This window comes from Alexandromys fortis, unplaced genomic scaffold, assembly GCF_014885135.2.
Source record: "Alexandromys fortis isolate MF-2015 unplaced genomic scaffold, M_Fortis_MF-2015_v1.1 scaffold_86, whole genome shotgun sequence".
In the NCBI taxonomy this organism is placed as follows: Eukaryota; Metazoa; Chordata; class Mammalia; order Rodentia; family Cricetidae; genus Alexandromys; species Alexandromys fortis.
This window is the reverse complement of record NW_026067965.1, coordinates 22342-46488: the sequence shown is the minus strand read 5'-3', so window position 1 is coordinate 46488 and position 24147 is coordinate 22342. Positions and strand designations below refer to the sequence as shown.

The 24147-nt window shown below is 46.8% G+C and overlaps 2 long non-coding RNA genes across 4 annotated transcripts; one reads left to right on the top strand and one right to left on the bottom strand.

Annotated features, from left to right (window-relative positions):
• The first annotated feature begins 3079 nt into the window (after nt 1-3079).
• On the top strand, nt 3080-8717 carry LOC126508739 (uncharacterized). Of its 2 annotated transcripts, none has more exons than XR_007593951.1 (3): nt 3080-3173; nt 3434-3554; nt 7960-8717. It is a non-coding gene; the product is annotated as an uncharacterized lncRNA (long non-coding RNA). The 2 variants fall into 2 exon arrangements; XR_007593952.1 differs by having other exon boundaries at nt 3088-3135.
• A 10240-nt stretch (nt 8718-18957) lies between these two features.
• On the bottom strand, nt 18958-20882 carry LOC126508672 (uncharacterized). 2 transcript variants are annotated; one of them, XR_007593929.1, is made up of 3 exons: nt 20711-20882; nt 19869-20123; nt 18958-19423 (listed from the first exon to the last, which is right to left on the bottom strand). It is a non-coding gene; the product is annotated as an uncharacterized lncRNA (long non-coding RNA). The 2 variants fall into 2 exon arrangements; XR_007593930.1 differs by having other exon boundaries at nt 20719-20882.
• Nucleotides 20883-24147: the final 3265 nt, after the last annotated feature.

Sequence of the window (24147 nt, the reverse complement as noted above, 5' to 3'; positions counted from 1 at the left end):
ATAAATAAATCTTTAAAAACAATCAGAACCGAGTGGTGGTGGTGCATGCCTTTAATCCCAGCCCTCGGGGGCAGAGGCAGGTGGATCTCTGTGAGGATATATCCAGGGCTATACAGAGTAACCTTGTCTCAAAGAAACAAAAAAAAAAAAAAGGAAAAGAAATTTGATAAAAGTCATACTTTCATTTTTTCAAGTATAAGTTTTGTTATTTTCAGACTTGTAAACTAAAAAGCATGAGTTTACAAGCTAAAACAATAGTGATGATAATAATTAAAGCTACAAAGTACACAATAAATTTGGGATAACATTTGAGCTTCAAAAATAATAGAATGTGAAATTTTTCAAAGTATAAGCACACCTCATTCATACCTGTGCTTTTAGAAATGGCTGAATGAATCTGGCCTGTGGGCCATTGCTCGAGGCAGTGGGGACTACCAGTGTCAGCAGTGAATTGGAGCCTTGGGGGAGAGAAACCAGAGTTACAGGGTGACAAGAAGTATCATAGGAGATCCATGGCATCAAGTTGGGTCTCCCAGCAGAAGCCTTGGCCTGAACCAAGTCCCAGAATAAAGATGTATGCCATCTCAGAAGGTGGTGAAGCTCTTGGCGTATTGAGCAGAGACCCCGAAGGAGCTTTAGAAGTCTTCCACAGCATCCCACTCTGGGTTCAGCGATGTGGAAGAGGATGTTAGGTGGCTTGCCACCCACATCTGGGCTTTCTTCATTTCATTTTCACCCCTCTCACTGGCTTGGGCCAATCAGAGAGTATTTCAGAACCTTTAGTCATCAGTGGGCAGGCAGGGTATGTTTGTCTATTTTATGTACAAAAACAAAACAAAACAAAACAAACCAACAACAACTATGTTCCAAGTTTGTGGGCCAGGTCGCTCTGTGCTATCATGAAGACAGACTAGGAGAAAGGAGGCAAGAAGGGAGTTAATGGACACCCAAGAAGGAGGGCTCCTGTAGGGATTGCTATCAAAGGTTCGCTAGCTGAAGCTAGGCCTGGCATCCTACACTGGTTGCTTTTCACTTTCTCAAAGCTCCAGGTAGCTCCGGTTCTATCTTGTTGGAGAACGGCTAGGGTAAGGGCTTGTGACCAGGAAGCATCAGTACCATCAGTGAGTGTTTTGGAAACAAAATCTCCCACACCTCCAGGCCCTGCTGGATCAGTGCCACCTTTTTAACAGGACCCCAGGGGAAGTTTTACTTTGAGACACGTGAGGCTTGGATTGCTGAATAGACCTTTAGAACAAGGCTCCAGGCTCAAAGAAACTTCAGCTGCTCAGCATCTCTGTGTGCTCTGACAAGGACATAGAGAGTCCAGTCAAATAGGTACTCTCTGTAAGAAAATGGGTCCTTAGTAATACCACTTTTGGGCATATATCCAAAGGATGCTTAATCATGCTATAAGGACATGTGTTCAACTATGTACATAGCAGCTTTGTTTGTCATAGCCATAACCTGGAAACAACCTAAATGCCCTTCGACCGAAGAATGGATTAGGAAAATGTGGTACATTGACACAATGGAGTACTATACATCAGAAAAAAATAATGGCATCTTGAATTTTGCAGGCAAATGGATAGAGCTAGAAAACATCATTTTGAGTGAGGTAACCCACACCCACTCATAAGTGGTTTTTAAACATAAAGCGAAGAAAACCAGCCTACAATTCACAATCCCAGAGAACCTAGATAACAATGAGGACCCTAAGAAAGACATACATAGATCTAATCTTCATGGGAAATAGAAAAAGACAAGATCTCCTGAGTAAATTTGGAGCATGGGGACCATGGGAGAGGGTTGAAGGTGAGGGGAGAGGCAGAGAGAGGAGTAGAGAAAAATGTATAGCTCAATAAAAATCAATAAAATTAAAAAAAATGGATCCTCAGCCTGGAGCAACAAAGAAATCTTGAAGAGTGACGAGACCAGACCAAAGCTGAAGGCCAACTGTAGTAAGCCCGGTCATCCCTCTCATAGATAGGGAGCCTCCTAGGCTTCCTGGGCCTGCCATCTAGATTTCTTGCCTTAGCCAGTCACATCCTGAATCATAAACGCTCAGATCTCTCACTTCCTTCATCCCACTCAGCTTCCAGATCGGATGACAAAACCTCAGTCTCCCTGCTCCACAGCCTCTGGTGTCCAGTGTGCACCCATGGTAACTGGTCTAGGAAGCTCTACTGGAAAGCCTTCCCCTGCCTAGATGCACCTTAGCGTTGGCTTCTTCTGACTGTGAGTGACCTGGGTAGGACCACCCAGGTCCTAATAACCCATCTCCAGCACACAAACCCACTTTCTAGGCTCCATAATCTCCCTTCTCCGCTGGTTCTAGGCCTAACTTTAGACCTGCTGCCTCAGGCAGGTCACTGAGTTTTCATTATATTCCTGCCCTCAACTTTATCAGTAGTCCTTTTGAGGATAAATCTACCCATGGTGCTTTGAATGAGAACGGCCCCCATAAGCTCATATATTTGAATATTTGGTTCACAGCTGGTAGACTGTTTAGGGAAAATTAGAAGGCGTGGGCTTGTTGGAGGTATGTTTTTGGGGGGTGGGGTTGCAAAAGCCTACACCAGGCCAAGTCTGTCTCTGTTTCTCTCTTTCTGTCTCTCTCTCTGCCAAGTACTTGTGGATCAGAGTGTCAGCTCTCAGCTATGGCTTCAGCGCCGTGCCTTCCAGCCAGGGATCATAGACTCACCCTCTGAAACTGTAAGCAAGCCCCCCAGTTAAACGTGTTCCTGTCTAAGTTGCCTTGGTAATGGTGTCTCTTCATAGCATAACTAAGAACATAGAACAGTAACTAAGACACTGTCTCACGTCTTAACTTGAGTGGGATCCTGGTTGATACAGCTAGGCATGGTAACATCATGGAAGGGAGATATTACCCCAACTCTCAATGGTACCAATAGGGTTGACTTGCCAGAATCCGGCCTTGGATTACATTTACCACACGTACCACAAGGAGCTGCCTCCTTCAAAGAGATGAATATGGGGTGGGTGGGGACATTCCTACCTATCAGCTGGCCACAGGAAAAGAAGGAAACACCCATCCGGGCAGAGCAGAGTGGAGCAAAAGCCGAAGCCCCCTGGTGTGCATCGTACAGCAAGAGTTCCATAAAAATGAGGAGCAAGGTTCAGTGACCCGCACATTTTCTCCCAGTTCTGAAACTGTGAGGCTACTAACAGCTCCTCTTTCTTCTGCACCCTCCTATAGACTGGGGGGGGGGGTGTTTGAGGGGAAAGGGGAACTAGCTACCTGGTGGTAAATGTGTTGATTAGGAAGAGGAAAGATTGGCACTTTCCTCGGTGCCTCATTTTCACCTGGCTAAGGGTGACTGACCTTGAGGGTGCAGCCGGGTGGGGGTTGGGACAGAACCTAGGGATGGTGCCAGCTCAGAGGTTCAGAAAAGCCAACATGCCGATTTCCTAGAGCTGCTTAGCCTGGAAACCAGATCCTCAAACCGAGAGTAAGGAAGCCTGCCACACACTAGAGATCTGAGCAGGATGTGAAAATCCCAGTCCCGGACCACAGGAAGTTTAGCTCACACAAGGTAAGGTTACTTCAGAGGTAAAGGGTAGTGGGGTGTTGTGGGATACTGGTCCGAAGGGCCTGGGTGGAGCTTTGGAGAGTTCCTGTAGAGTATGCCAATGAAGGTGTCCCGGGTTTTAGACAACAGGGATTTCCTAGGCTGGCCCTTGAGGTAGGGATGGAAGAGGGTGAATTGAGGGGGGGGGGGTGGCCCATGAGGCAGGGGTTCAAGGATTTGCTCCAAGCCTCTGATCAGAGAGAAAGAGACCAGGATTACTGGTCGTCTATTCCTCACTGAGCTCTTCTCTCTGTAGTGAGGCACGCAGCCGTAAACCAGAGCAACAGGTCCGTCTCCACTCTCCAGAGCTCAAAGCTGCTCTTCCTGTTGCTGCCAGGACAACTGACTTGGCAGCCCAGGTGTGGCTGAGTCAGCAGGCCCTGAGGTTCCAGTGGCCTGGATCTGCGGAACTGGGGTTGGCTGAGTGCCTGATCTGAGAGCCAGTTCCTTTGTGCGACAGGCGGGCGCCGTCTCTCCCTCTCAGCCAGGTCAAGCCGCCTGTTCTGGAAGGCTTTGCAGCAAAGAACACAGACTTGAGTTAGACCCACTCTTTCGGTTTGCCCAGGACTGGCTTGGTTTTATCGCTATCCTTGGAAACGTCTGTGGTATAAAATGATGAGGTCTGAGGACTGAGAGCCTTGACAGGAGTGAGGAGTGGCCGTGTGCAGAGCGAGCAAGCGATGGTGCCAAGATGAAGCTTCATCATCCCTGCAAATGGGGCCAAGTTGGTGTTTGTGTCTAGCTCCTCTGAAGGACCACATGGCTAGGCATTTCGGAAGCGATTAATTAGCGGCATCTCTGACCTAAATACCTCCGATTCTGGCTTGTTACTCGTCTTCATCTATGAGGAAATACATCTAAGGAAAATATTGAGATTAAATAGTATAGGCAGGATACAGGATCATACCTGTAACCTCAGTCCCAAGGGAAGCCAAGGTAAGAGGATTGTGAGTTTCGTGCCAGCCTGGAGCAAATAGTAAGACCTTGCATAAACAAACAAACAAACAAATAGAGAACACTGTCTCGTGACTTAGTATCCAAGACATGCTAGGGTCTCAGTAAATATTTACTAAACTGCACATGAAGAGTCAGGGTAGTCTCTGCAGAGACAAGGAGCCAATGGGGCAGAATGAAATGGACGGGTCTGAGAATTTTGAAAGGCATTAAGTCAAAACTAGAGGAGCAGAACAGGCAGTGTAGGAAATCGGATTTCTAACCATCCAATGGAATCATTCAGGCACACCACAACCACCTTTGCAACATAGTATTGGTATCTTTCCCATCAAAGCTCTGTTGGTCTTGGGGGGTCTCCTTTCAACTGAACTGGTCACTGGTCCAGAGCTCAAATTTCTCTAGTAATTTTTTTCTGACTCTTCCAAAAGGCTGGCCACTGGGCTGGGCAGTAGCCGCACAAGTCAAGAGGTGATGTGGGAATGATTTCTTACTAATAAAGAAACTGCCTTGGCCCATTTTATTGGATAGAAAATTAGGTAGGCGGAGTATACAGAAGAGAATTCTGGGAGAAAGAAGGTTAGAGGAAGAGTTGCCATGATTCTCCCGCTCCAGACAGACGCAGGTTAAGATCCTCTCTGGTAAGCCAACTCATGGGCTACAAAGAATATTAGAAATGGGTTAGAACAATATGTAAGAGCTAGCCAATAAGAAACTGGACCTAGCCGAGCCAGGCAGTGTTTGAAAGAATACGGTTTCCGTGTAATTATTTCTGGGTATAAACTAGCCATGCGGGCGGCCAGGTGCCGGGGACGCAGCCCTGCCGCTCCTATTTCAACAAAGAGGAACAGGACATTCGTACATGGGTGTGGGGGAAATTTGGACTGCACATATGCGTGTGTATGTGTACACACAATCTCTTCCCTAACCCTCTGTCTGTGCAGAAGGCTAAATGTCAAGAGCAAAGCTTCCTGAAGGCCACAGAATGACCTTAAAGCTATAAATCAGGCTCTGTAGAGCAGCCAGAAGGATGCCATACCCTAGAAGGCGTGGGCCCACCCTGTGGCTCCTCCTTGAGTCCTTTGCACCTGCTCCCTCGTTCACCTGCAGGCTCTGGGCTTGTCTCCAGACGTGAATGCTGAATGCCCCTGGCATGTGTGTGCTCCACTTGGCGCTCAGCCCTCCTGTGCTGGCAGCTGACTCCTATGACTCACTCTCAACTCCACCCTCTCCTGCCCTCCTGACTTTGATGCCTACCAACTCATTAAAATTTATATGCAACACTTCCTCTGTGCAGGCAATGAGCCGGGTGCCGGGGCTCTATTGGTAAACAAGTCAAGGGCCTATGGCACTGAGTATGGGGGAAGAGGAGACAATCACCAGTCAATTACATGCAGCCTGATAAGTGCCTGGGTGGCATAAGTGGCTGTAAGGTTGGGTAGAGATTTGAGACTGCAGATTAGCAGGGAGGATGTAGCACTGCCTCTCAGTTGTAGGTTGTGCTGTGAATGATGGCCACCATCTCTTTGTCCACATATCTCTATCATCCATCCACCTATCTATCCATTTTCTCCTCCAACAAACCATTGAAACCCCTGTTGTATACTGGGCATGCTGCCCAGTTCTGGAAGTATAGTACAAAGGATAGGCTCCTCTGTCGTATCAAACTTTTGACTTCCCAGACGTGTCCTGCTTCTTCCTACCTGACAACATCTATACTCACTGTTTCTTTTGTTCAGAAGATCTTAGCTCTGCCCACCTAGGTCAAGTGATCTCCTCCATCATTTGACCCTCCTCAAAGGTCATCTCTTTAGGATTGGCTTCCCTGGCCTCTTCACGAATGCGGGGCCCCATTGTGATGCTCTCACGGCACCCTGTAATTTTCTTTCATAGCATCTTTGATTATGTATTTATTAGAGGAACTGTTTTATTAGTGTTTATCATGTCTGCCAGGGATTCATTTATTATAGCAGTTATGCTGTCTGGCACAATAACATAAGGTGAAATGGTAGATGAATGGATGATAGGGTTGCTGGGTGGTGGTTGGCTGGCTGAGTAGAAAGATGGTTGTGTGTAGATGCATGGATGGATGACCGGGTGGGTGGAGAGATGATGGATGTCTGAATGTCTGGACTAGAACTGAGGCAGAACGAAGGCCAGTTAATAGACTGATCTAGAATCATGGCAGAGTTAGTTAAGGGTTGGTGAACAGGCCACAGTGGGAAGGAAGGAGGGAAAGCCAAGGAAGGGTTGGCTGGAGACTGTCTGTCGGATTTGGTCAGTGGTTGCATGATAGGGGCTGCTTCAGGAGTGAAGCCGAGGAAAGAAGGAGTGACAGGTAATATTCAGGGTTCTGGCTGTGGCAAGGAGATTGACAATAAGAGAGAATAATCTGAAGGTACAGGATAAAAAAGATTCCGCAGTGACCTTGAAGTCTCTGTTGGAGCAAAGAAGTGGGAATTCAAATTGTTTTTGGCTTGACTTTCTTTTGTTTCTGTGGTCCCCATGATGGTCTAACCGTCAGTGTGTGGGGTGAGCACATATTCTGACGTGATGGCTTCATGGTCCCTGACTCCTCCATATGTTATTACTGTAGCATTGTAGCCCCCAAATGCATCTAGCATCTAATCCCTCCCCTGAACTGATGTGCCAGAGCCGTAAACATTTGAAACTCTCAAATTTCCAAGGCTTGGGCGTCTGGCTTCTCCTGTGCTGTTTAGTTGCTTTGCCTTCTGACTTTGGTTTGGAAACCACGGCATGAAGAATCAGCTGGCTCGAAGAATGCAGTCAGCCGAGGGAGGCAGCAGCAGTGCCCTCCACAGCCAGGAGAGGCGGAAGTGGTAACTGCATGGGCTGCAGCATATCATGTCAGGGGTGCTAGTACTTTTATACTACTGGTTCCAGCTCCGTGGAGTGGTCTTAGACATTGCACTTTGCTGTTCATGATTGTCTCTCATGATTGTCTCTCAGGTTCTGTGAACTTCTTAATATATACTTTTACAACAGTCTCTTTCTCTTGTACAAACTCATCAGGTCTCTCTACTGCATTTAACCAGGCACTTGGTCCCATATAGACCTTCAAGTTTAGGTCACACTTGGATTGACAGGAGCAGGGTTTAGGAGATCTAGGCCACAGCGATCATGGAGGAGACCGACACTAAGGGAGTAGGTAAGATTTGTTGAGCAAGTTTTTCTCATGCAAAGCAGGAGGCAAGGTGGATAGAGAGGAACTATCTACATGGAACACGTATGATGTATGCAGACCTCTAGTTCCAGCCAGTGTTGGCCCTGCATGAACTTGAATGTCTGGGAAACCAACTCCTAGTCCAACAAAGGAAGCCCCTTGCTTCTCCAGGTCACATTCTTCTGGGGCTGCTATCCTGTTGCTTCTTCAATGAACTGGCCTTGTGTTTTTAAGGTGGCTGCAGATGACATCTGACATTATGATGATGGCCACAACACCTACCTGTTGAGAAGAGTCGTGCCAAATCTGTGACATCAGCGACATCCTACTTACTAATCAATGCCCTGCCGCCAACAGCCTTTCATAATTGCAACAGGCATTTCTGTTCAACAACTGCTTCTTCTCAGTGAACCAGAATCCTTCTCAACCCAGTTTGTAAACAGTTCTGGTAACTTCATGACGATCAACTCGTGAGATGTTGCCCTGGTCTTAATAGATCATGAGTTAGCTCCTGAAGTATATCCTACTTACTAGCCTGGGCCCTCCTGTGTCAATTATCAATCAAGAAAATGCCCCATGGTTGTCCCTACAAGTCAGTCTGATGGATACAATTCTCAGTTAAGGTTTCTTCTTCCCCAGTGTGTCAGGTTGACAACAAAGATTAGTTATGACAATTTAGAATTCTCCTACCACGGCTTACTTGGTCACTAGGATTCCAGGTTTAGCTTAACCAAAATTTCAGTGTGTTGCCTTTGCTTTTCCTGCTAGTTTTATGCAAAAATAGTCTTTCTTCAGTATTCTTAGGGGCTTGGGGTTGAGATCCCTGAAGTTGGCCAAATCTGGAGATTCTCAGTCCCTTCTATAAAACTGCATTGTGTTTGCGTTTGGCCTATACATATCCCCCTCTATCCTGGAGCTTATCCCTAGGTTACTTGTAATACTAGATATGATGTAATTGCTTTGTAAATAGCTGCTATGTTGTAATTTAGAGAAAAATAGCAAAATAAGAAACCTGTAAATGTTTCTACTTTTATTTATTTTAATTAATTGAGATAGGACCTTGCTATGTAGCCCGGACTGGCCACTCACAGTAATCCTCTTGCTTCAGCCTCCTCAGTACAGGGATTATGGGCATATATCACCATACCAGACTTATGCATTTTTCCTATTATTTTAAGTCTGTTGTTGACTGAATCAGTAGATGTAGAATCCACAGACATGGAGGGTGGACTGTGTTTGATAGTGGGATTGTTTTAGGAATGGAGAAAAGGAAAATCTCCAGGAGGTAAGTGAATGAGTTATCAAAATTACCCATGTGAGTAATTTATCAGAGAGATAGGACTTGGACTCAGGCCTCTTGCTTATAAATCCAAGGTCTTTATCTCTGCCAGTAAGATATTCTGCACCCATGTGTCCTAGAGATTACAAGAGCTCCTTAATGAATTTCAAGGAACAGAAGAAGCCAGACCAGTTGCCGAATCTCCCGAGCTGGCTGTGTGAGAAGAGTGGTTCCCGTAGCTGGGGACTGTCGTGCTATAGGTTAAGTAGGTGAACCTCAAAATCTCTCACTGGATTAGGACAGATGTCTTGTGCTATAGCCTAAGAAGCCAGGAGCGTACGCTCATAGGCGACTAAGCACAGTGACCCTTCAGCATCCCTCCAAAGGGCCTTGAGCCCCTGAGAAGTTGGACTGTGGGAGGCAGTGCCATGGAATTCTGTTGTTGTTTTTTTACTCTAACCAAGAACAACTTTGTCAGAGTTTTAAAAGAAAGATCCCAGGCTGTAAATCTCAGCAGCCACCTAGAGAAGGAGGAGACTAGAAGAAAGAGAAAAAAATGTCATGCTTGTGCTCAGCTGCAAATAGGACATTTATCTAATCCCCACTCCCCCAGCAAGGCTCAGGGAGCATCTTGGGAGGGAGAACAGAACAATCGTACTAGCCAGAGGTCAGGGAGGGCCATACTGTGTCATTTAAACATGGAAGGGCTTCTGCACTCATGAACCCAGAGTGGCTGTGGTTGCCTGCACAAGCCCAGTCAGCATTTTAGATCCTGATCCCTGCTCCCCAGCCACCAACTGTCAGGAGTTCTTCAGTTTTCTTTAAGGGCGTGGTCACAGGTAGACCAGTTGTCCTCCAGTGGCTAGCCCCAAACTCATAAGTCTATGAGCACCAAAGAACTTGGTGGCTTATAAAAGAAGTTAGGGCCTGGTGGTGATACATCCTGAATGGGTTCTTTTTCCCACTAGTTGAAGAATTGAAAGGCAGGAAAAATCTGGAGCAAAACAGGTGGCAGCAGAGAAGTCTCAAAGACCACAGGCAGAATTAACACTTAAAGAAAGATGTTTATTGGGGGTGAGGAAACATAGGCATGCAGTGGACACTCAGGGGAAAGACCCTCTATAAAGGCAGGGTGGGGCTGGGGAGTGGGGTTGGCAGGCCTCAGAAATCCAGTCATTTCTCAAGGCCTAGGGGTTTTAAAGTCTTTGAAGAATTTTTCTCCCTTAATTTAGGGTTGGTCATTTTGGAGAAAGCTGGATTGGCTGTATAGCCAAGAACTGTTTTGTGACGTGTTCTGAGAAGGCCTTGAACTTGTTGAGCAGTCCATCAGCAGAGGGCCTGCTGGCGGGAGACAGAAGCCTGCAAAGCCTTTGTTTTAAGCTATTCAGTCATAGTCTCAAGTCAGAAGGGTGAGAAAGAAGCTAGAAAGTTTGTACAATTACCAGCTTTAGTACCTGGCCATGGGCCCCACTTCCTGTCTGTCTGCCGCCTAGGGGCTTTGTCTAACTTCTTGTGTCTTAGTAAGGTGGGAAAATGGTCTACAATGCCTCATGGGAAGAGTTGAGGGAGGAGTCAGAGGGGATTAGGATCAAAACACACTGTCTGAAATTCTCAAGGGATTAATAAAGTTAATAGATAACACATAAATAAAATAAAGTAATATTAAGGAAGACGTGCGGGGGGGGGGGGGAGAAACCATGCTAAGTTAAGCCTCATGGAGGTCAGCGAGCCACATGGTGGACAAGCATCCCACGGAAGGGAGGGGAGCTTCAGAGAACCACTTAGCCCCAAATGCCAAAGAGAGCACACTTAGAACAAAGACGGAAGTAAGGAAATCCCACACTTTTCAGAAAAGTGAACACACTTATGAAGCCTCTTGGCTGCGGCTCTGTAAGCTATTGCTATGGAGTTTGGGAGACAGAAAAAGCTTCAGCAATTCACAATGCTCAAAACACAAGCAAATATAAACAAGTTAGGTATGGTGGCTCACGCCTTTAATTCCAGCGCTTGGGAGGGAGGCAGAGGCAGACAGAGCTCTGTGAGTTCCAGGCCAGCCTGGTCTATGTACCAATTCCAGGCCTGATAGACCTATGTAGTGATAGCCTGTCTTAAAAAAAAAAAAAAATGTTCTGGTCTTCTAGGGACCAGTGAAAATAGAGGAAATGAGGACATAATAGATTGGTACATTTCCCTTCTATTCTAAGAGGTGATAGTTACAAATAGTATTTTCCAGATTCCTGTGTGCCTAGAGAAGACATGAATTACTTTCCACAAATCTTGTGTGTGTGTTTTATTTATTTTGCACGTAATAATGAAAATAATGAATTTGGGAGAGAGAGAGAGAGAGAGAGAGAGAGAGAGAGAGAGAGAGAGAGAGAGAGAGGCTGCAGAACTGGAAGTTGCTTCTGGATTCTTGACTTGGGAGATGTCTTCCTGGAGGTGACTGGAGTAGCGTCTTCCTGCTTCTGAAGCTTCCTGGCAGCACAGAAGCAGGAGGGGACTTGAATGCACAGGTCTCTATTGTGGTTTGGAGAGTCCTGGAAGGTTCCTCCAGTGTCGCTTCCTTTGTGCCTCCAGCAGTTCTGTGAGCCGTCTTTAACCCTTAATAGATACTTTTCTGTTTACACTTGCTGGGGTGGATCCTGTGGTCTGCAGTTGAGAAATCTGACTAATACCTCACGTCTGTAGCTGGGCTCTTCCTGGTTACTCACAGGGTGGTGGAAGTTGGCTTGCTGCCCTCTACTGGGATGGGGACAGACCACGATTCTGACACTAAGCGCTACTCAGTCTTCGGACACAGGCAGAAGTCCAGCTGCTGGGAGCTAACTGGATCTTATGGGTGGATCTTAACTGTTCCTAATAACCTTGGAAGAAAGGAAAAAGGAGGGGCGACCTGTCTACTTTACTCCTGGAAAATTGAGAGCTGCATTTGAACACCTCTCTTACTATTGTTGATCCAATTGCTGGCGAATTAGGTCGTTATGATAAGTAACCAGGCTAGCTCAAGAGTAACAGGAATACTTTAATGGTTGAAGAGGAGAAACTTACACTATAAGAATGGGAGCTCCGAAATCCGGTAGGTCCAGCAGGCACCGCGCAGAGGGAGCGTGCATAGGCATCTCCCGATTTTTCTGCTTTTGCTCCAGGTGGCCACACCCTAACCAGATTTGATTGGTTGAGCTTCCCCACCACCCAAAGGCTGTTGTCTCTGATGCCAAGTTCTTTGGTTGGGTACAGTTGTGTATAAGTGTATAACACACACGCACACACGGAATGTTATAACTTAATCCCTGAGTCTCACCCCTTGTACTTATTAGTCACATTTCTTGTTTTCTATGTTCAGAAAATTAGACATTCTGAAGCTTTGCTGGACTTGGCATGATTGCCCTCTCAGTTATATAAGTACAACCCCGCCGATCCAGAACCTAGATCTTCAACCCCCTCCTTTCCTGGCCTCTTCACTGCCATACCTACTCCAAGACCAGGTGCTTCTCATAGGAGCCAATACAAGGGCAGGAAAATCAGAACTGTAATTGAAGAATTTCTGTGAACTCTGAGTAGACGGGTCTAGTGGCTAACACGGTTGGAGTCGATCACAGGGGATACCTATACCCCTGGATATTTACTCAACTTGATTAAAAATGTCAACACAAAACTCTTCGCATTTGGCCTGGGGTGTAGCAGGGTGCTCGCCCACCATTTGTGAGGGTGTGGCTTTGATATCCAGCACCGTGAAAAAGAAAGCAACCCCCCCCAAGCAATAACAAAACAAACCACAAAAACCGGCTCATGAGTATCTGCAGCTTTATTCATATTTCCAACAACCAAGATACGTTTTTATAGAAGTGATGGCTCACTGTCATTGTCTACTTGGTAGCACTTAGAATCTTCTAGGAGACACACCCCTGAGAATTTCGATGGAGGTGTGTCCAGAAGGGTTTAACTAAGGCGGGAACACCCACTCTGAATGTGGGCAGCACCTCTCCCCTGCCACACCACAAGGTTTCTCTCTGTAGCTTTGTAGCCTATCCTGGAACTTGCTCTGTAGTCCAGGCTGGCCTCGAACTCACTGAGATCCACCTGCCTCCGCCTCCCAAGTGGCTGGGATTAAAGGTATGCGCCACCACTGCCCAGCTGGGCAGCACCTATTCATGGGCTCATCCCCAGGCTGAATTAAGGGGAGGAAACCCCAGGAGAGCTGCATTTACACTTTCTCCCTTCCAGACTGCAGGCACAATAACCGACTGTGTCATACTCCTGCCATCAGGGATATGAGGTGGGAAAGCCAAAGGAAACCCATCTCTCCCTCAGAGAGCCAAAATAAAGCCCTCTATAAAATGCTTTTTGAGTTATTTTGTCCCAGCAACAAGAACAAGTAAAGTAAATTGGTAAATGTAACAGTAAATGGATAAGCAATGTAACCATCGCACATCTAGGCAGGTTGGCACTTTAGCTATTAAAAAAGAGACCTGCGAGCTGATGAGAAGACGAGGCAACTTAACTCTAAGTGAGAGTCGAAAGACTCCTATATGCGTAGTGCGCAGACTATGATTTCAGCTGTATGATGCCCTGGGAAGGGAAACCATGCATCAGTGGCTGCTGGCGGATTGGGCTGGATAGAGAAAGATAAGAGAATGAAGCCCAGAGGGATGTCAGAGCCGCGGAAAAAGCTCTGATACCATCACGGTCTAGGTACACGCCACTGTACATTTGTCCAGACCCATCAAGTGCCCAGTGCCCAGTCGGAACTTGGTGTGGACTGCAGACTTCAGGTGATAGTGACGTTTCCATGCCGATTTATCAGTTCTCACAAGTGGAACATTCAGTGCTGGGTGCTGATAGTGGGGGTGGTGGTGCATGCTCGTGGGGAGCCGAGATTAAACCGGAAAGATCTGCATCTCCTGCTCAGTGAACCCACAACTACTCTGAAGAATGAAGTCTGTTTTTGGCTTTGGTGATTTTTTGTTTGTTTGTTTGTTTTCCAAGACAGCGTTTCTTTTTGATTTTTCGAGAAAGGGTTTCTCTGTGGCTTTGGAGCCTGTCCTGGAACTAGCTCTTGTAGACCAGTTGGCCTCGAACTCACAGAGATCTGCCTGCCTCTACCTCCCGAGTGCTGGGATTAAAGGCATGCACCACCAACACTCGGCTATGAAGTCTAATTTTAAAGGAAATGTCTACCTCTCCTCAAGGTCACTTCTTGTTTTGGGGGCCCTTGTCCCATGCTAGGAAAATGCTCGATCACTGCTGCACCCCATCTCTTCCTTTCTTGGTACCAAACTGTCCCATCCTCAAAGAGTAAATAACTAGTTTTTCTATTGCAAAACAAAGGGGACTGGTTGTTTTTAAAAATAATTTTATTGGGGTAAAGTTTATATCCATTTTAAATGCACCATCTGACATGGGTTTGTTTGTTTGTTTTTGGTTGTTTTCAGTTAGAAGAGGTTTTGCAGTTCAAAACTCGTTCTGTAACCACAGTCAACATATTGAAGATGAGGAATATTCCTACCACCTGAACACACCCCTCCTACCCTGTGCAGCACCCTCCAGACACCGGCACTGGGAACCACTGATTCCTTTATTCTGCCCTTCCAAGACTGGCTTTGCCTGTTTAAGAATTTCACATGAACAGGTTATGCGCTATGGACTGTGTTTGTGGCTGGCTTCTTTTATGCGGTGTAATGTTTTATAGTTTCCTGTGCTGCCTCCTGTCTTAACAGTTCCTCCCTTTCATCACAGATTAGGGTTCCACTTGTGGTTTTGGGGTGTTTATCCACTCCCCTCCGACCAGACACTTGGGTTCTTTTCAACTTTGAGGGATTGTGAATGAACCTGCTATGAGACCTGGGTGCACCTCCTTAGAGACACTCTCTGCATTCACCCTGACTGCCGTGCCGGTGCTGGAACTGTGGGTGACGTGGGGAGTTTTATGTCCCATGCTCGTGCATGCCACTCTCTGCCAGTTCAGGTGAGAGTTCCGGTTGCTCTGCCTGCTGTGCACTTGGTGCCAGGCGATTTAAGTTCTGCCCCTCTGGAAGGCACAGGGAGTTAGTCTCCGGGTGTGCTTTTAATCCATGTTTCCTTACCTGTTCATGACGGTGAGCTTTGCTAACTGGCTTATTTGATGATAAGATTTAAAATGACATTTAAATCCTCCGCCTAGTCATAAAGTTGGGGTTATATTGTTCCTGAATTTTAAGAGTTCATAATATATTTGCGAACTGACTGTTTTCTTTTTGTAAAGTGAACACATTCCTTCTTCTACGAACCCCAAGACCCTTGTAAGATAACAATTGAGAATGTGGATATTTGTTCTCCAGAAACAAAGAATAATTCTGGATAAGAACATTTCTACACTCGCTAGGACCCTCCCGCAGTCCTGGACAGAGCACCTCTGTGTCTCCTGCCTCCAGGTCCATGTCCAGCTCTTTAATGGCCTTTCGGTCCCTTGACCTTTGTTTTGTCTTTCAGTTCTGGGAAACCTACTTGGGCCCTTTCAACCCATTACTCCCTGTCTGAGACTGAGAGCTGGGAGGAACAAGAAGATGCCAGATAGATTTTGTACTTCCTTTTTGATATGTTAAGTTGCTGGCTACTCTTTATAGAGTTTTAATTTTTGAGACCAGGTCTCACGTAGCCCAGGTTGGTCTCCACGGCGATAGGCAGCAAAAAATGAAGTTGGAAATCTGACTCAGGACTTGCTAGGTGAGCACTCTAAGAAATGAGCCGAGTCCCTAGCCTCACTTTATAAAGAAACACGAGGGTTAATGCACATTTCAGATGACAGGAGAAAACAAAACTTTCCTTTTATCTTTTTATGAGGGTGTCATGGCTCAGGACCTCATGCAGATGAGGCAGATACCAGTGATCTACGCGCTAGACTCTGTTAACTTTGAAGCTATGTGAAAAGTGTGTACCTTCTCAACTCAGTCATCCTTCAGTGTGTTAAGAAAGGGAGCTGTCAGACACACTGTTGATGATAACAAACTAGAAGAAACTTATTGCGTATCATTAAAAGGTTCTCTTCAAAGATCTAAGGTTAAAAATTACTTTAGCTGGGCCCAAGCCTCAAGGGTTCTAAATGAGAGCAATGAGCTATGGGAAGTATTAGTAAGTCAAAGAGTTGATACAATGTGGTTGAGCTTTTAATGGAGCTCACCTTTAGTAATGTGTGAACAAGACCCCCAAGGCCATTGTAACCCATACGTTTTAAGAGAATTGATCTTAACTGGGAGATTTTTAACTTTCAAATATTGTCAATTAAAAATTAATAGTTTTAAATTATATTCTTTTTATTACATGGGGGTTATACTCTACTGAGTTTCATTTTGAGCCACTTGGGAGTCATTTTTTGCTCAGTGTTATGCAAAAATGCATTAGTGCATCAAATTAGGAAGGCCTGGCTTTTGTGCTACAGGAACAACCACCTCTGGTTTTCTTGGGACATGATTGAGTAGGGAGTAATAACTCAGGTCAGAAGCACAGAGAGGCTGCAATTAGACAGGCTCAGTGGACACCTGGCTGTGAAAGCCGAGCGGTTGTTTCCAAGTGTGTGTCCACGGGGTGCTCCAGATGAGTGGTGGCCCTCTGGGACGAGTGGAATGACAGGGACAGACTTCGTACATCCTCATACATGCGATAACAGGGCTTTCTCAATGTTTCTGATTAAGCTACTCATGTCACACCGATATCCTGACTTCCAGAGCAGAGATGGAATGTACTGGCAAAGAATGTGGTCAGACATAAAATATGATAGAATATGATATCTCAGCATACAGCGGCATGGTGATGTTACCTACAGTGTAAATGACCCAATTTTGTTGAGAGAGAGAGAGAGAGAGAGAGAGAGAGAGAGAGAGAGAGAGAGAGCGAGCATGCACGCAGAAGATTCTCCCTTTCCATCATCTGGGTTCCCAGGATCATCAGGCCTTTTTCACCTCTCATCAGTCACCTAACAACTTTATCCACCGGGTCAACTCACTGGTTCCCAACTTCTGTTTCACCTTCAGTCATAATGAAGATAAGCACTGGACATCACCTCCTGCCAAGGAGAGCCTCTAAGAAACAGCAGGAATGCTGTACCAATGAAACACACAGGAACGGGAAGGTCAGACTAGCTCTATCCAGAAATCCAAGCCTCTCTTCGGGGCAGAGAACCAGACAAAGGGTCTCTGTAACCTATGGGCCAAGAGTCAGGCAGCCATATTACTGAAGTCCTTGCCTGTCCCTTGTCCTGGAGCTTAGGGTGGAGAAAAGCCTGCAGACTGGAGTCAGAGAACCGTGATCCTAGGAACGGAGTGCAGGGGAGGGGAGCACTGTGGCCGGATGTTCTGAAGGACAAATGGTCATGATGCTAGAACTTCCTGGCGCCTCCTGCTCCGTGCTCCCACATTAGCTCACCTGGCAGCCGGTTTGAGCGGTGTTAGTTTTTCTAACTTTGTTTTCATTACCTCTGCTTACTGAGTAGGAGGAGATTTTCCAAGATTGCCAGGCAGTCCAAGAACTTAGTTGTAAAGGGTTAGGAAGCAAGGGTGTGGAGTGGGAGGAGGGATGAAGAAAAGCCACCTGGCTTGCCAGAGGCATTTGTCATCTTGTTTGACACTCATCCCCGGGTCTAGAGGAAATCTCTGTAAACAGTCTGACGTGTCTATATTTTGAAGCAGCTGGAACCTGCCTTACCTGTAAGATCGCCTCATCTCGCTAATGACCATAATTGCTGGGGCCTTTGCCAGCCATGACCTAGCCTTGGTAATGGTGCTAAAAGTAGGCCTGGAGCCAGGCAGTCTGCAGGGCTTAGGGAGCCCTCCCAGGCACAGAGGACACCAGGCAGTCTGCAGGGCTTAGGGAGCCCTCCCAGGCACAGAGGACACCAGGCAGCTGGAAAGATGCAGACAAGTCTGAGGTTAGAGGTGTTGTTCTTTCAGTCCTTTGCTTTGGGTCAAACAGAAATACTGCACATACTTGAAGAAGTCTGGTTTGGGGGACTGCCTGGTACACATTACTGGTTAGCCATGCCCCCCCCCCAAAAAAAAGGCTCACATCCTTACAATATTACAAGACAAAAAGCTTGTAAAATATAGAGGGGGGAAAACCGAACCAAACATAACCATGCTGACTGAGACTATAACTCAGTTGGTAGGAAGCCTCCATCATTTTCGGAGCCCCAGGTCTGATTCCCAGAACCTCATAAAATAGGGGGTATGTTCCTGTAATTCTAGAACTCAGGAAGTAGAGGCAATGGGAGGTAATTCTCAAATACGCAGCAAGTTTGAGGCCAGCCTGGGCTACAGGAGACCCAGCCTCAAAAAAGCCCATAAGAGGATGCATCATGGGCTGGAGAGGTGGCTCAGTGGTTAAGAGCACTGACTGCTCTTCCAGAGGTCCTGAGTTCGATTCCCAGCAACCACATGGTGGCCCACAGCCATCTATAATGAGACCTGGTGCCCTCTTCTGGCATGCAAGCATACATGGAAGGAATGTTGTATACATAATAAATAAATTAAAAAAGAAGATGCATCATTTCTAGGACATGGATCTTTGTGTACCAGTGGCAGGGGTAACACAGCAAAGTGCACACTTGACAACTGCAAAACCAGATGGACGAACAGTAATTTATAACAAATTTACAAAGGAATAAAACCATTTAAATGATCAAAACCGCTCTTGCACTGACTATTATGGTTTAAGTAAAATGCTGCAGGTCTCTGAGTGGCTGCAGTGGGCAGCGGGTCAGGAGACCATGGCAACCATGGCAGGCCATGAAGGCAGCCGGCCCCAGGCAACCCCCACCCCCAGTGGCCCTGATGGCCCACTGGTCCTAGGCAGGGAGCCTAGGCAGGGAGCCTCATGGTGGGTGCAGTTTCCCGAGGGGTGGCAGTGTGGGCCACAAGGAGCAGCAAGTCCCAGGCAGGGAGCTGCATGGTGGGTGAGAGACCAAGACAGATAGGCACACCATGCAGAGTGAGGTTGGATATTTATTTAGTGGGTTATGGAGGGGAAAGGGAAAGAGGGGAAGGAGAGAAAGAAGAAGAAGAGCAGAGAGAGAGATGGGGGAAGGGGAGAAGTGGGGAGAAGGGAGAGAGGCAGAAGCTGCCTCTTCGGGAGAGAGGGAAAGGAAGGAGCTCAGACTGCCAACAGAAGGAAGATCTGCCTGCCTCAGTAAACTGGGAGTAAGGGTGGGTGGTGAGTAGGAGGGGGAAATGGATGGGAGTAGGCGGGGCTACAGGACAGACCATTACAGTTATGCCACCCCAAGGGGAGCAGGAAGATCGGGAGTTCAAGGACATTCTCAACCTAGTTCAAGGCTAGGCTGGGCTATAGGAGAAGTTTCTAGAGACCAAAAAACCAAGCAGACAAAAAGTGCACTTGAGCGTAGCTGCGGCTGGACAATGCCCAACTTCACATCTTCCATGCTTACCAGTCCTGAAAACGACAAAGTTGCCCAGTTAGCACAATGTTGTGGGTGAAATTCAGCCCAGGAAACATCCCAGCAGAGGGTAGGTTGGTTACCATAGAGACCGCATGGGTAGTCCTGGCTCCAGATTGGGCTTGGCGTTGTATATTTGGGGGCCCCGAGGAACTACGGGCCTATCTGCTATTATGGATATGAATGGGAACAAAGAGAAATAAAAAGGCTAAGGAGAAGAGAGATGGGGCAGGAAGAGGAACTGGAAAAGCCAGAAACGCCGGGGCACTCTCAACAGTCAGGCCAGTGAAGAGCCAGGAAGAAGAGGGAGGTATGTTTGGGGTAGGGAGCCTGCTCTCAATGATGTGGAGACATAAGGAGAGAGGGGCGGTCAGTATTGGGGGACAGAACTCCACAGATCCTGTCCTAAGCCTGGGACTGATTTGCTCTACTGTGTCTCACCTCTGTCCTGAGGTCAGTTGGGTGGAGCGGGGAAGTTGGAACGACCTGTGGCAGGCAGGCAGACTGTCTGCATTCAGATAACTACTTCACTTCCGGGGTCAAGATGCTTCTCTCAGGGTCAAACAGGCAGCTGGCTTCTCAGAACTACAGCACTGCTTCGCTTGTCCTCTTCCTCCAGCTCTGAGTCACCCTCAGGTGTGGTCTGACACCCTGAGCTCACAAGTAAATCCTTGAAACACCTGGCATCTGCATTTCCTATGACAAAAACTAAGTGTTTAATGTGTTTTTCTTTTTGGCGGTGTGTGTGTGTGTGTGTGTGTGTGTAAAAAAGCATTGCAAACCCAATGATCTGAATTCTACTCTCAAGGTGGAAGGAGAGAAATGACTCCCACAGTTTACACTCTCAGCTCTGTGTGTGCACTGCGGTGTTCCTACGCTTGCACTTGTGGGCACACAGACACACAATGAGTATAGCATGTTTTCTTTTGGACTCATCAAAGTTATGCTCAGCATACAAAATACTATACATATACTTATTATAAATCTTACTATAAAGTGCATATTTATTGGAAATACATCTCTGTGTGAGATAAGTGGAATATTAAAAGTTAATAGTATTCCATCAACCTATGTGTCCACTGGGGAAGTTTTCTTGCTAGGGTTCAGCATCAACTCTTATTTTATTTTTTATGATAAGCAGTGAGGAAAACATTTTTCAAACTCTATAAGGAAACAGGAATGGAAGTTTGGTTATATAAATGCCATTCAGCTGATGATGTGCCCAGACCAAAACACAGCCTGAAAATCCCACACCGTGACAGAATTCTTTTGATGATTACCACCTGCTTACTTGACTGGTTCCTAGAGATGTTCCATGTGTCGGCTCTAATACTGAGCTTCCTTACTCAGGCACCCAGAGAGTTTTGTCCCACCAAGGGAAGACAGCGAGCTGCAGGGATGTGGAGCCAGACATGGAGCTGAGCTCTTCTTACCCTGGCTCATCCACAGGCAAGTGCATCTAGGAAAGAAGAGGCATGGTGGTTATGTGGGGCCCTTTAGAGTCCAGTGGGGGTCTCTTCAGGAAGTCTTAGTACTCCCACAAGCATAGGTTACATCTGCACTTGGCTTTTAGTCCAACCTCCTTGGCCCCTTCTTCATCGTATTATGGTGTCCACTTCTAGAAGCTTGAAGACAAAATCGGTCCGGACTGTCCAATGTCATTTAGCCACCCATCTACTACCACCCACCCTCAAGGGCTGAATTCAAACTCTTCCAAGACTTCAGGGCCATAAAATACTTTCATGACTCCCTGTGTCCAGCCAAAATCTCTCCCATGCTCCTGCCCTAGTTCACCAAACACATCTCAACCTCTGCAGGATCCTCAGCGTAGACTTGGCATCTGGCATGCCTTTCTTGGGTTTCTTTCCTGAGCCACTGTCTTTCCCTAGTTACCCCCGAGTTTCCCCATTCTCACACCACTGGTTCTTTCCTCCTTCATTTCCCGTTCTCCCTCCCTCTTTTCATTCCTCCTTGCTCCCATCCTCTCTCCCTGTCTCCCTCTCCTTCCATCTTTTTATTTCCAATAGAAAAGGAGGTAGTTTATTTAAAAACAACCAAACAAAGAAACCAAACGAGTTTGGAAATAGGCCGCAGGCAAACCGACTGAGGTTAGACCATTCTTTTCTATAGTACAGTGCCTTGCCTCAAGCCCTGCGGTCCACAGGCTGGGGTTCAACTGAGTGCCACTGAAGGGCGCTCCGCGACCTGCCCACGTCCGTTTTTCCACCCTTCCCTCTTCCGGCGCTTGTTGATTACACTCTGCTCCAGTTGAAACAGGGCGGTTTTTCCCAGCTTCCGTTTGCTTTCCTCCCTCATCCGTACGTGTCATTTATCTGCGCCCGCTTCCAGCCTGGTGAACTCCTACCCATGCGGAAACGTCAGTTCCCTGTAATCCCCTCCTGGAGGCTCTCCAGTTCGCTTGGTGTTCCTGGCTGTTCGCTAACGTGGCACGAGCTGGATAAAATTTTCATACAGTTTCCTGTTTACCTCACTAAACGGAGTAATTCAAGGGCTGTGCCTTCTCCCCCAAACCCCAGCAAGAGAGTTCTTTTTAACGCGGAGGATAATTGTGGCAGACACAGCCCTGTGACCTGCAGGGGTTTTCTTGTTCCCAGCTAACCATTCGTTATTGGGAACTGCCGCACTTCCTAACCTGGTATTGAGAAATTCACAGTGAAATGTTCCACGCACCCTGAGCTACAAAAGCGCCCTTCCTCTAATGCAGTTCCATTTGAGAACACGAGATGGCACTCGTGGAGCGCTGTTAGCTTGGCCCTAGAAAACCCCAAACCCTCACCCCCTCCAATAATCTCCATGTAAGTAGTTTGAGACGATAGGGAACTGCAGTTTATTGACATCATCCGTCCCTCTCCCTAAAGTCACTTTTTGTCCTTTTCTTGCGCCAAAGAAAAGCGGAGCTATCCAAGTCTAAGGGGGGTATTTTTGTTTGAAAGCATGACCAAAAGCTGAAAGTCTGCTGCGAAATTCTTCTCTCTGAGTCTTGATGTCAGAGCAGCTGTGATTCCCTGCACCAGAACCTCATCGTTTAGGTTGTTTCTGTAATCTTAGAGTTTACATTCATTGCTCTCAGCATTTTCTCATCTAAGGAAGTATGTGGCTGCGCAGAGTTAGACCATTGCTTCCAGCTTGGTTTTATAAATTCGCTGCCAGATTTGGGACAGCGGTGGTCCCAAGAGACACCAAACACCGGACTCACTAACTTCCTTTGTGGAGGACAAGGAGGACTTAAGAGGCCCAGCCTCTCCCTGAAATGCATAAACCCATTAAGCCATAGGTGGATGTTTGTGTTCCTATAGATAATCTCTCACCCAGTAAGTAACCCCAGTTATGAAGGCTTGAATAGAGTCATTTCTTTGATCTGTTGTGGGTGTCCTGTTTGGAGGGAATAGGTATTTGTTCATGGCGTCCCTCAAAAAAGTGAATCCTATTTAATAAAGTGAAATAAAAATATTCTTCACACACACAAAAAAAGAAAACACAAAACAAAACACTAGCGTGGCATCGTATGGCTTTATAGTTCCGGCACTCGGAAGGTAGAGGCAGGTAGATCTCTGAGTTCAAGGCCAGCCTGGTTCACAAAGGGTTCTAGGAAAGCCAGGGCTATAACCCCTTTCCCATCACTGTCTGAGACAAAATAAACAAAACAAAAAAATAAAGGAAGGAGTGAACGTAAAACCTGGTGAGACCTGTAGTGAAGCTGTCTAGTTATTTTTCTCAGTGCTGTGCCAAAATGCTCATTAAAAAGCAGTTTAAGGAAGGAAAGGGTTAATGTGCTCACAGAACACAGCTCATCGAGACAGAGAAGTCAGGCCAACAGGAACAAGAGGTCACTTAGGAGCCGTAAAGTCAGAAGTCAGAGACAGCTGCTTACCAGCAGATCTGCTCAGCATCTCTCCAGTGTGGGCTGTGCCCAAGGAACTGTCCTTGGTATACGAAGAGTCCTTTGCCCAATCGAAGCCGCCGTCTTGGGCCCCTCCACCTCTGCCTGAGGCACCAGGTGTGACAGTATAAGTCACAAGATGGAATGGGAGAGTCTGGGCCTAGGGATGTAGACTAGACCACAGAGCGCTTGCCTGGCGTGCCGGAAGCCCTGGGTTTGATAGCCAGCACCATGGAAACCCGTACGGTAATGCATGTCTGTGCTCTCATCACAGAGGAGGTAGAGACAGGAGGATCAGAAGTTTGTTTGAGGTCAGTTTCAGCTATAAATTCAGTTTAAGGGCAGCTTGGGTTACACTAGACCCTGTCAGAAAATTAAGGAGCGGAAGGAGGGACGGGGAGACAGCAGGAAAGAGGGGTGCATGCGTGGGGGTGGAGATATTAGCCTTTCACCACCAACTCCTCTGCATTAAACGGCAAGGGGGGGCTCCTGCAAGATTCCACACATGGGGGATCTATGGGAACCTCTTACAGTCCCCAGCAAGGCAAACACTGGAATTTTCTGTGTCCCGAATGATGTTTGTTAGTCTATGTGTGACAGCTGAAGGAGTCTGAGAATGTGAGGTAGAAAGGGGCTTCTAAAACCCGAGGTTTCAGAATAGCACAGGTGTTGACGCTGTTACCAGGACAGAGCATGGACATCAAAGATCCCACAGGAAGGGGGTTTCCCTCGGAAGTGACACATTACCAGACAGATGGAGGGTGGCTTACCAATGACAATGGAGAATAAAGACTCTGAAGGCATTTGAATTCAGAGAAG